The sequence below is a fragment of the Triticum aestivum genome, chromosome 2B (assembly GCF_018294505.1).
Source record: "Triticum aestivum cultivar Chinese Spring chromosome 2B, IWGSC CS RefSeq v2.1, whole genome shotgun sequence".
NCBI classification, from domain to species: domain Eukaryota; kingdom Viridiplantae; phylum Streptophyta; class Magnoliopsida; order Poales; family Poaceae; genus Triticum; species Triticum aestivum.
The window spans coordinates 36,194,990-36,205,875 of record NC_057798.1 but is presented as its reverse complement, the minus strand read 5'-3'; the positions used below and the strand labels follow the sequence as shown (position 1 = coordinate 36,205,875).

At 47.1% G+C, this 10,886-nt stretch overlaps 1 long non-coding RNA gene across 1 annotated transcript; it reads right to left on the bottom strand.

Moving 5' to 3' along the window:
• Nucleotides 1-625: 625 nt before the first annotated feature.
• Nucleotides 626-9,844, bottom strand: LOC123040213 (uncharacterized). The gene is made up of 3 exons (XR_006418089.1): nucleotides 9,730-9,844; nucleotides 738-799; nucleotides 626-660 (listed from the first exon to the last, which is right to left on the bottom strand). It is a non-coding gene; the product is annotated as an uncharacterized lncRNA (long non-coding RNA).
• Nucleotides 9,845-10,886: the final 1,042 nt, after the last annotated feature.

The window sequence follows — 10,886 nt, the reverse complement described above, 5'->3', positions numbered from 1 at the left end:
TAAGGCCATGAACCCAAAGTGGGAGAAGTGAGGGGAGGAGAAGAGTCTTCTTACCACCAAGCACCCGTATCCGTTGGCGGCAGCACCCGAGGACGGCGATGGCTTCTCAGACTGGTCTAAGGCATCATTCTCCTTGACGTCGACGAGTTGTACCTGCACGTGCAACCCTGACTAAATTCCACCACTGTTTAGTCAGCCGAGAAGTGCACAATAGCTGAATACACACTGGAGTCTTACCTTACTTTAGCCATGTACATTGTGGAGCAGAGGAGTAGGACGTGGCAATGTGGAGACGAGGGCAGCGGCCGCCTTCCCCAATCTACTAGTGAAGCAGAGTTGTCGGTGACACGAAAACCTTTACAGTCTGACATGGCAATCAAAACAGTACACACATAAGCAAAACTAGCTTCGGATGAATGCACAGGCAAGAACAAGATAGTATGTACTTATTAGAGAAGAACTAGACGACAATAGAACAGAGTCATTCATGATCCAAGAACAACATAGTATGTAAAAGGTAAGCACTCACAAGTACTTGGTGATTTCTGAAGAAAATAGTTACACATAAGACACCATGATTATCAGTTATTCTCAACAGCTGGATCATAGCTTCAGTACTTGCACCCTCAAGACTGAATATTTGTCGCTTGTTGGTTACCCCTACAAAGTACATGCAAGTCCAAGTTATTATACTGAAAGAAACAGCAGCCATGATAAGATCTTCTCTGCATACTTACCCATAGAAGATTTCTAACAGGCACCCTATCTGTGACATGGCGGGTTACAAGCAACCCAAAGTCTGCAAATGCATAATCCCAATCTCAGCTGAAACTCTATTCAACTAGCTAGAATTGCATTACGAACATCAAATAGCAATATCACTGTCCATTGCACGAAAACTAATCTCCCTACTACAACGATGTCGGTCGATGCATCGGAACTATTCCTATCAGTGTGCAGACGAACAGTTCTGACTTCTGAATTTCAGCTACTAAACTATGGACATGTCCGTGCAGCAACAAAAAGACTAGCTTAGGTAGTTGGGCAGCGCATGAGTAGTCGAGTCTAGCTCCTCTTATACAAATTAAGCTCGACTCGTGCTAATTGGACCCAGCGGGAAGTCCATTTTGTCGGAGACAAAGAGCGGGAAGTCCTGTCGCCGCCATGTTCTACGGCCAACTGCTCCGAATCTACTGGAGACATGTCGTCCAGTTTGTTTCTGTACACAAAAAAACAAGCTGACGGAAGTGGGGAACAGAGGCACAGCCGACGGAAGTGGGGAACAGAGGCACAGCCGACGGTGCAGCTCACCACGTACTCCTATATATGCGTCTCCCAGTACACGCAATAACAAATACAACATTTTTTCAGAACGCCAGTGCCTGCTTTTGGCACAAACATGCATGGGGTATCGGATGACGCATAATGCGAGATCATCTGAACCCAGGGTGTGAGAGCGCCCCTCCCCCAAAGATTCAGTGAATAGAGAATCCGAGGTTGATGCTAAACAGCAGACCTTTCAAGAATCAAATACTGGCAATCATATCATAGTATCCAGTTAAGACATGAATGAATTTACAACTCTAAGCAAAAGCCTTAAGCTAGAAAAATAAGCACGAGACAGTGAATAGAACAGCAACGGTGAACCCTAAAAAATAAAACTGGGGATTTTAGGGAAACCAAGCAAGCAATTGGGTGCATCCTGCGGAGACCATGTAGCATGCATGTGAGGCAATCAATTGAGCGCCCAATCGAGCGAGCCTAATTGGACATGGCCGTGGCACCAAGCAGGCCACGAGGTGAGAGAAATTGGAGGTGAAGGAGAGAGACAAGGAGAGGAAGAGGGGACCTTCCTTGAAGGGCTCCATTCCATGGCGCGGTCGTCGTCGAGAGTGGAGTTGGTGTCCTCACGCGCGCAGAAGAGCGGCGTCGGAGGGCACGGCCGCGCCGTCGTCGCCGACGGCAGGGCACGGCTGTGTGTGCCGCCCCCTCCTCCTCTCCAGACGCACTAGCGTGAGGAAGGCGGAGTCTTGGGCGGCCGGGCACACCGAGCACCTGCGTCGAGGCCGCCCCGAGCGCGGATCCTGGAGCCTCACTTCGCCGCGGCCGGCAGGACGAGCAGATCGGGGAGCGCCGCCGGCCTACTCACCGGGTCCATCCGGAAGCGCGACAGCCGAGGGAGAGAAGGGGGTGGCGGTGGGTGAGATGGAGATGGAGGAAGGTGAGGGGCGGTGGCTGCGCATCGGAGTCGGAGATGGGGGCGGCGGCGGCGGCTGCGGCGGCGCGTCGGGAGAGGAGAGGAGAGGATGCGGGGTGTCAGGGTGATTGACGGTCAAAATTTCCTTTTTCACTTCCTTCACTTTCTCTTTTTCATCTTCACTTTCACTTTGAACCCTGACACCCCGAGTATGAGGCGCAAATTTTTTCACTTTTTCACTTTTTCACTTCCTGTCGGTAGTTTTGGACCCAATTTTTTTCAGACGAAAACTTGGTGATTGACGGTCAAAATTCCCGAGTTATAACAGTGGGTGGGTTGACAGGCCTCGTCTTTATGTCCGCTGCATTGCTAGTACACGGACAAACACGTCTGCGACGTTTGGGGCCGTTGTGGTCCGCGGCCGCCAAGCCCGGGCCTTCCTATATCCGCGCCACATTTGGGTTGGGTTTGAGGGATGCCGGTTAGCCAGGACGTTTGGGGTCGTTATTTGGTCGGTCAGTGACCGGACCGTCCGTCATGCTTGTTTTTCTTTTTTTTTGGTCGGTCAGTGACCGGGCAGTCAGACCGGATGTTTGAGGCGGCTATGAGGCGTCCGGATGTAAATGCTCTAACCGACGCGTGCATTTTTTTCATTTTCCTTTTTCTTTTTGGAGAGCCTTGATTACGTGTACTAGCATGGGTAAAAAAACGAGATTCGATGCACGCTCGGATCGACCTCAACTCAAACGCCCGGCAGGATCGGACAAATACGCATGCATGCCAAAATCAATCGGCCGGATCGACCTCAACATATTGTTAAGTATGAGTTGTGAATCCTTGACTTGACATCAATCTAGCGATGGCGCTGCCCTCCGTCGACACATGACGTGTGGGTCCTACATGTTTGTTTAACCGCCAGCACATGTTGCCGCGCCAATCCCACATGTCACTACCAGAGCCCGGGGTTGTGCAACGACGGGAGGCGGGACGAACGAGCATTAGTAGAAAAGGGGGCAATGGTCCAGGCCGGTCCAGCCCATTAGTCCCGGTTCAATCCAGAACCGGGACCAATGGGTGCATTGGACCCGGTTCTTGAGCCCCGGGGGCCGGCCGGGCCACGTGGGCCATTGGTCCCGGTTCGTCTGGACTTTTTGGTCCCGGTTGGCGGGACAAACCTGGACCAATGTGCCTTGCTCCTGGCCCACCACCATTGGTCCCGGTTGGGGGGATGAACCGGGACCAAAGGCTTCCCTTTAGTTCCGGTTCATGCTACGAACCGGGACCAATTAATTGCCTATATATACCCCGCGAGCAGAGCACTCTCACTGCTCTGTTTTTCATGGCCGGTGAGGAGAGAGCTTTGTGTTGCTCTAGCTCACCTCCTATGCACACGAGGTGTTCGATGGAATGCCCGAGCCACACTACTTAAGCTTTCTCCTCTCCAAGCTCCACCTCCAAGCTCCATTTTTCTTAATATTTGTCTAGGTTTAGCGGTCCGTCACGTCCCGTCCCCGTCTTCACCGCCGTCGATCGGTCGCGTCGCCGGCACCACCGTGGTGAGCCTCTTGTTCTTATCTTCTTTCTGAAAGGAAAAAAACTCTTACTTGTATGTTTATATAGATACTTGTATAATTTTCTTACTTTTATTATTGCATCTTATATAGTGCGATGGTTTTGGTATCCGCCCCCGTCGGCCCTCGTCCTGTCTATGATTCAGATGTGGTATATATTATCTTTTCATAACTATTGGTTCATTTATTGTTTATGACAATTATGCCGACCAACGTAACATAGATTTTATTTATCTAGGAGGTTGTTGAACCGGAAATTCCAACCGACCCTATTGTCGAGAGGTTAAATTTAGTTGAAGAAGAAAACAATTTGTTGAAGGAAAAAATTAGAAAAATTGAGGAGGAGAAGATGATATTGGAGTTGCATGTTGCGGATGTCGTCGATGATCACAAGATCAAGATGGATGCAATGCGCTTGAAGATTAGAAAGATTAGAAAATATGCCATTCATACCGAGGCTTGGTATCATTATGCCGTTGGATCAGTTTGTTACATTGGTTGCGATTATGATCGCATTTGTTTTCGCATTGAAATGTTTTACATAGTTTCAGTGTATGGTTTAATTAATTTAGATGCTCTGCAGAGCTTTATGTTGTTAGATGAGAACTATGTATGTACTTCGGTTTTAATGTGATGATGAACTTCTATTAATTTGGTCACTTAATTATATAATGCACGCAGATGAACCGGCGATGGATGTACGGTTCAAGACACACCTCCGAGTACATTAAGGGCGTGCATGATTTTCTCGAAGTGGCTGAGGCAAACAAGCAGAATGGTTTTATGTGTTGTCCATGCCCTGTATGTGGGAATACGAAGTCTTACACTGATCGGAAAATCCTCCACACCCACCTTCTTTACAAGGGTTTCATGCCACAATATAATGTTTGGACGAGGCACGGAGAAATAGGGGTTATGATGGAAGATGGCGAAGAAGAAGAGTACGATGACAACTATGTGCCCTCTGAATACGGTGATGCTCCTGAAGATCAAGAGGAACCAGACGATGTGCACGATGATGCTGCAACGGGCGAAGCTGCTGAAGATCAAGAGGAACCAGACGATGTGCCCGATGATGATGATCTCCGCCGGGTCATTGTCGATGCAAGGACGCAATGCGAAAGTCAAAAGGAGAAGTTGAAGTTCGATCGCATGCTAGAGGACCACAAAAAAGGGTTGTACCCCAATTGCGAAGATGGCAACACAAAGCTGGGTACCGTACTGGAATTGCTGCAGTGGAAGGCAGAGAATGCTGTGCCTGACAAAGGATTTGAGAAGCTACTTAAAATATTGAAGAAGAAGCTTCCAAAGGATAACGAATTGCCCGACGGTACATACGCAGCAAAGAAGGTCGTATGCCCTCTAGGATTGGAGGTGCAGAAGATACATGCATGCCCTAATGACTGCATCCTCTACCGCGGTGCATACAAGGATCTGAACGCATGCCCGGTATGCGGCGCATTACGGTATAAGATCAGACGAGATGACCCTGGTGATGTTGACGACGAGCCCCCCAGGAAGAGGGTTCCTGCGAAGGTGATGTGGTACGCTCCTATAATACCACGGTTGAAACGTCTGTTCAGAAACGGAGAGCATGCCAAGTTGATGCGATGGCACAGTGAGGACCGTAAGAAAGACGGGAAGTTGAGAGCACCCGCTGACGGGTCGCAGTGGAGAAAAATCGAGAGAAAGTACTGGGATGAGTTTGCAAGTGAGCGAAGGAACGTATGGTTTGCTTTAAGCGCGGATGGCATTAATCCTTTCGGGGAGCAGAGCAGCAATCACAGCACCTGGCCCGTCACTCTATGTATGTATAACCTTCCTCCTTGGATGTGCATGAAGCGGAAGGGCATTATGATGCCAGTTCTCATCCAAGGCCCTAAGCAACCCAGCAATGACATTGATGTGTACGTAAGGTCATTAGTTGAAGAACTTTTAGAGCTGTGGAATGGAAACGGTGTACGGACGTGGGATGAGCACAAACAGGAGGAATTTAACCTAAAGGCGTTGTTGTTCGTGACCATCAACGATTGGCCCGCTTTCAGTAATCTTTCAGGACAGACAAACAAGGGATACCATGCATGCACGCACTGTTTACTTGTCACCGATAGTATATACCTGGCAAGCTGCAGGAAGAATGTGTACCTGGGCCATCGTCGATTTCTTCCGACCAACCATCAATGTCGAAAGAAAGGCAAGCATTTCAAAGGCAAGGCAGATCACCGGAAGAAGCCCGCCATGCATACCGGTGATCACGTACTTGCTATGGTCAATGATTTACACGTAATCTTTGGAAAGGGTCCCGGTGGACTAGCTGTTCCGAGTGACGCTGGGGGACACGCACCCATGTGGAAGAAGAAATCTATATTTTGGGACCTACCCTACTGGAAAGACCTAGAGGTCCGCTCTTCGATCAACGTGATGCACGTGACGAAGAACCTTTGCGTGAACCTGCTAGGCTTCTTGGGCGTGTATGGGAAGACAAAAGATACAGCTGAGGCACGAGAGGACCTGCAACGTTTGCACGAAAAAGACGCCATGCCTCCAAAGCAGTATGAAGGTCCTCCCAGCTATGCTCTTACCAAAGAAGAGAAGGAAATCTTCTTTGAATGCCTGCTTAGTATGAAGGTCCCGACTGGCTTCTCGTCGAATATAAAAGGAATAATAAATATGGCAGAGAAAAAGTTTCAGAACCTAAAGTCTCATGACTGCCACGTGATTATGACGCAACTGCTTCCGGTTGCATTGAGGGGGCTTCTACCGGAAAACGTCCGATTAGCCATTGAGAAGCTATGTGCATTCCTCAATGCAATATCTCAGAAGGTGATCGATCCAGAAATCATACCAAGGCTAAGGAGTGATGTGGTGCAATGTCTTGTCAGTTTCGAGCTGGTGTTCCCACCATCCTTCTTCAATATCATGACACACGTCCTAGTATTTCTACACAATATGTACCCCTTTGAGAGGTTCATGGGAGTCCTAAAGAAATATGTCCGTAACCGCGCTAGGCCAGAAGGAAGCATCTCCATGGGCCATTAAATAGAGGATGTCATCGGGTTTTGTGTTGACTTCATTCCTGGCCTTAAGAAGATAGGTCTCCCTAAATTGCGGTATGAGGGGAGACTGACTGGAAAAGGCACGCTTGGAAGGGACTCAATAATATGCAGGGACAGATATTCTTGGTCTCAAGCACACTACACAGTTCTACAGAACTCTACCTTGGTGACCCCGTATGTCGATGAACACAAGAACAGTCTACGCTCCAAACACCCGGAGCAGTGCTTATTATCCAGGGGACCATCTTTGACTGTATTGATTTGGAAAGGATACGAGATAAATGGGAATACATTTTACACGATTGACCAAGATCAAAAGAGCACCAACCAAAACAGCGGTGTCCGCTTTGATGCAACAACCGAGAGGGGAAATGACACATATTATGGTTACATAGTGGACATATGGGAACTTGACTACGGACATGATTTTAAGGTCCCTTTGTTTAAGTGCAAATGGGTCAATGTGTCAGGAGGCGGGGTACAGGTAGACCCACAGTACGGAATGACAACAGTGGATCTGAAAAATCTTGGGTACACTGAAGAACCGTTCGTCCTAGCCAATGATGTGGCACAGGTTATCTATGTGAAGGACATGTCTACCAGACCGACAAAGAGAAAAGATAAGGAAGTGAATACATCATACGATGAGCCAAAGCGCCACATAGTTCTTTCAGGAAAAAGGGACATCGTGGGAGTGGAGGACAAGACAGACATGTCTGAAGATTATGAAAAGTTTCATGAAATTCCTCCCTTTAAAGTCAAGGCTGACCCCAGCATCCTGATAAACGATGAAGATTATCCATGGTTACGGCGCAATAAGCAAATGACACAAGCGAAGAAAAAGTGAAGACTTTCTCCCGCAACTATTATGATGATACCATGCCAACTTTGTAACTGACGAGTATGATACCATTGTCCGTTTTGTACATGCACATGCTATGTGTGGGTCAATTTATGATACCATGCCAACTTTCAACTTTTTCATAGTTCATTTGAAATGCTTTAATGTCTTATGGTTTGGCCCTCGTAATAATTAAAAATAGCAACGATAAGTATTTTGTTGTAAGTAGAAACAAAATAAAATAAATAAAGCAAGAAAGAAAAAAAACAAAAAAGTGGAAAGTTTATAATTTTCCTAAAACTAAAAGCAAAAAGAATTAAAAATAAAGCAAAAAACAAAAGAAAATAAATAATGCACAAAACAAAACAAAAAAACTGGAAAAAAATAAAAATAGCAACAATAAGTAAAGAAAACAAAAAACAAAAAAAATGCCCCCCACTGGGCCCCCACGGCCTGAATACGATTTGAATCCCTACTATGGGCCAGGATTCAGGCCCGCAGTAGGCCCAGAAGGCCCATCAGGCAAAGCAGTCGCAAGTAGGCCCATAAGCCTGCAGTAGAGAGGAGTTCGAGAGGGGTGCGGCAGTGGGGCTTATAAACCACTGCGCGTCCCTCTCAACTAGCGAGGTGGGACTAAACTTTGGCCCCGATGCGGGCAGCATAGGGGCCTTTGGTCCCGGTTGGTGGCTCCAACCGGGACTAAAGGGGGGGCATTGGTCCCGGTTGGTGCCACCAACCGGGACTAAAGGTCGCAGCTTCCCGCCCTTTGGGCTGCCGAAAAAGAGGCCTTTGGTCCCGGTTGGTGGCACCAACCGGGACTAAAGGGTGCATTAGTCCCGGTTTGTGCCACCAACCGGGACCAATGCTCCTTGTATATAAGTAGCACTTCTCAGTTTTGCAGAGTTCATCGCCACCAGTTGCCCCCCGACGACGCCGAGCACATCGACGCCGCCAGGCTGCCCCGACGCCGCCCGCCGCCCCCGCCGTCGCCGTCGCCGTCGCCCGCGCCCGTCGTCGTCGCCGGCCTCCCCGAGCCCGCGCCGGCCTCCCCGAGCCCACGCCGTCCTCCCCGAGCCCGCGCCCGCCGTCGTCGCCGGCCTCCCCGAGCCCACGCCGTCTCTCTCTCTCTCCCTCTCTCCCTCCCTCTCCCTCCCTCTCCCTCTCTCCCTCTCTCTCCCTCTCCCTCTCTCCCTCCCTCTCTCCCTCCCTCTCTCCCTCCCTATCTCTCTCTCTCTCTCTCTCTCTCTCTCTCTCTCCGGTAGGCGCCGCACCCAAGAGAAGAAAGATCACCATGGCAGAGGGTGATTGCTCAGTTCAGGCAATATGGATCTCCAATTATTCCCAGATCATGAGGTACGAGAATAGGATTTTTTTTCTCTCTTCTGATTTGTGCACTTGATTATTACTACCTCTGTAAACTAATATTCCATCCTTAAATAAATATAAGGGTGTTTATATAGCTAAAATAGTGATCTAATTGCTCTTATATTTGTTTAAAAAGGGAGTATTAAACTTTGTAGATCACTACTTCAGTGGTCAAAAAAACCTTATATAGTTTATAAAAAATCTTAAATTAATTTAGATCACTACTTTAGTGATCATGGATGCGGATGCGTACAAGTAGATACTGAGGTGTGGCAGATGATTGCTCGGTAGCACTTGATGGTTAGTAGGAAAAAGTTCACCCTCCGTCCCAAATTACTTGTCGCTCAAATGGGACCATTTGAGTGACAAGTTATTTAGGATGGAGTATGAGACGTGTGGAGGAAATTACTCGCTCCAAGTTCATATAAATTTTAGCGGTTACCGAGAAGAGGTACAAGACAGTACACGCATTTACTAAAAGTGTGGCTATATGTTAGAACACATCAAGTACAGAGAACTAACTAACTACACTTCTATGATTTGTATTACCTATTCCTTTCAATACTCTTGTGAGTACAAAATGCATTAATGCGGATGAATGGTCAAATATGGTGTCACATACAAGGATCAGGCGAGCGGGAGCACACAAGCGAGTTTTTGCTAAACAAATTACAGAATTAACGCAAGAAAGTCACATACCTCATGTGCAGAACCTACATATTTGCTGCCATCTCCTAACATTTCTTCGGCAACTGGATGCTGAGGGAAAAGGTGTGTGCTTCTATGAACCTTTTTGCTTTACCAAAGGAAAACTAGCCTGCACTTTCGGCGCCTGTTTTAAAATTAAAGTTATAAGCAAGCAAAAAAACATATTTTAAGCATGCTAATGTATTGGTCAGTAGTGAATGGATGGAAAACCCCATGTATTCATGCTACACAATCCAACATATGTGGTATGATGTATGCGGGATAAATACCCATCAGATTATAAACGTATCGACTACTACTTCAGAGAAACAGATGGTCAAAAGTGAACCTAACATTGCAACAAGAACCTGCTTCTTGAACATATGTGTACAGGACGTAACAACCCATGATGAGGAAATGAATATCATTTAGCAAACACTGACAGACATTAAGTTACTCGTAATAGGACATATATACTGGTGAAGAGACAAGTGTGTGCTCTGCGAACCATTTTTTTAAGAAAGAGAAACTTGTCTGCACTTTCGCATAGACATGAATGTTTTCAACAAGGATGCCACGGCCACACACCTTTCCCTCCATAACAGAGACACAATAATTACTTGTTCTGACGTAAATTCCGATAACCTCATTTCCAGTTGGCTTTGCACCTAGGAACTTCAAATTACACAAAAGTGTTACACGTGCACACATACTGGAGTATCTCCACCAAATCTCATATACATAAAAATAAATTGTTTATCTGAAAGTTCTAGCAAAACCACACCATATGGAGCACACATTCGCAGCTTCTGTTTATTTGGCTTTAGAAGCCAGCTTAAACGTGAACAAGCAATAGTCAAAAAGCCACAGGGCGCAATGTAATAACATGAATCATCGCTTCATTCATGGTAGTACAAACCAAAGGCGGCACGTACATGCTTGTACGAAGAAAACAAAATCAGTCACCTATACGGTAGTGCAGAACCAAAATTCCACTGGCTAGGTGATAATATTTTTTTTAGAGACATGCTACTACTAGGAGACGAGACGTCGAAATGGAAACATGCACTCATCATGCTACATCAGATCAGGAACTAGCCAAGGAAGGAAAAAACGGTAGCGGCACTAACCTAACCAGTCCGCAAATTACGTGAACTAGAAGCACATAT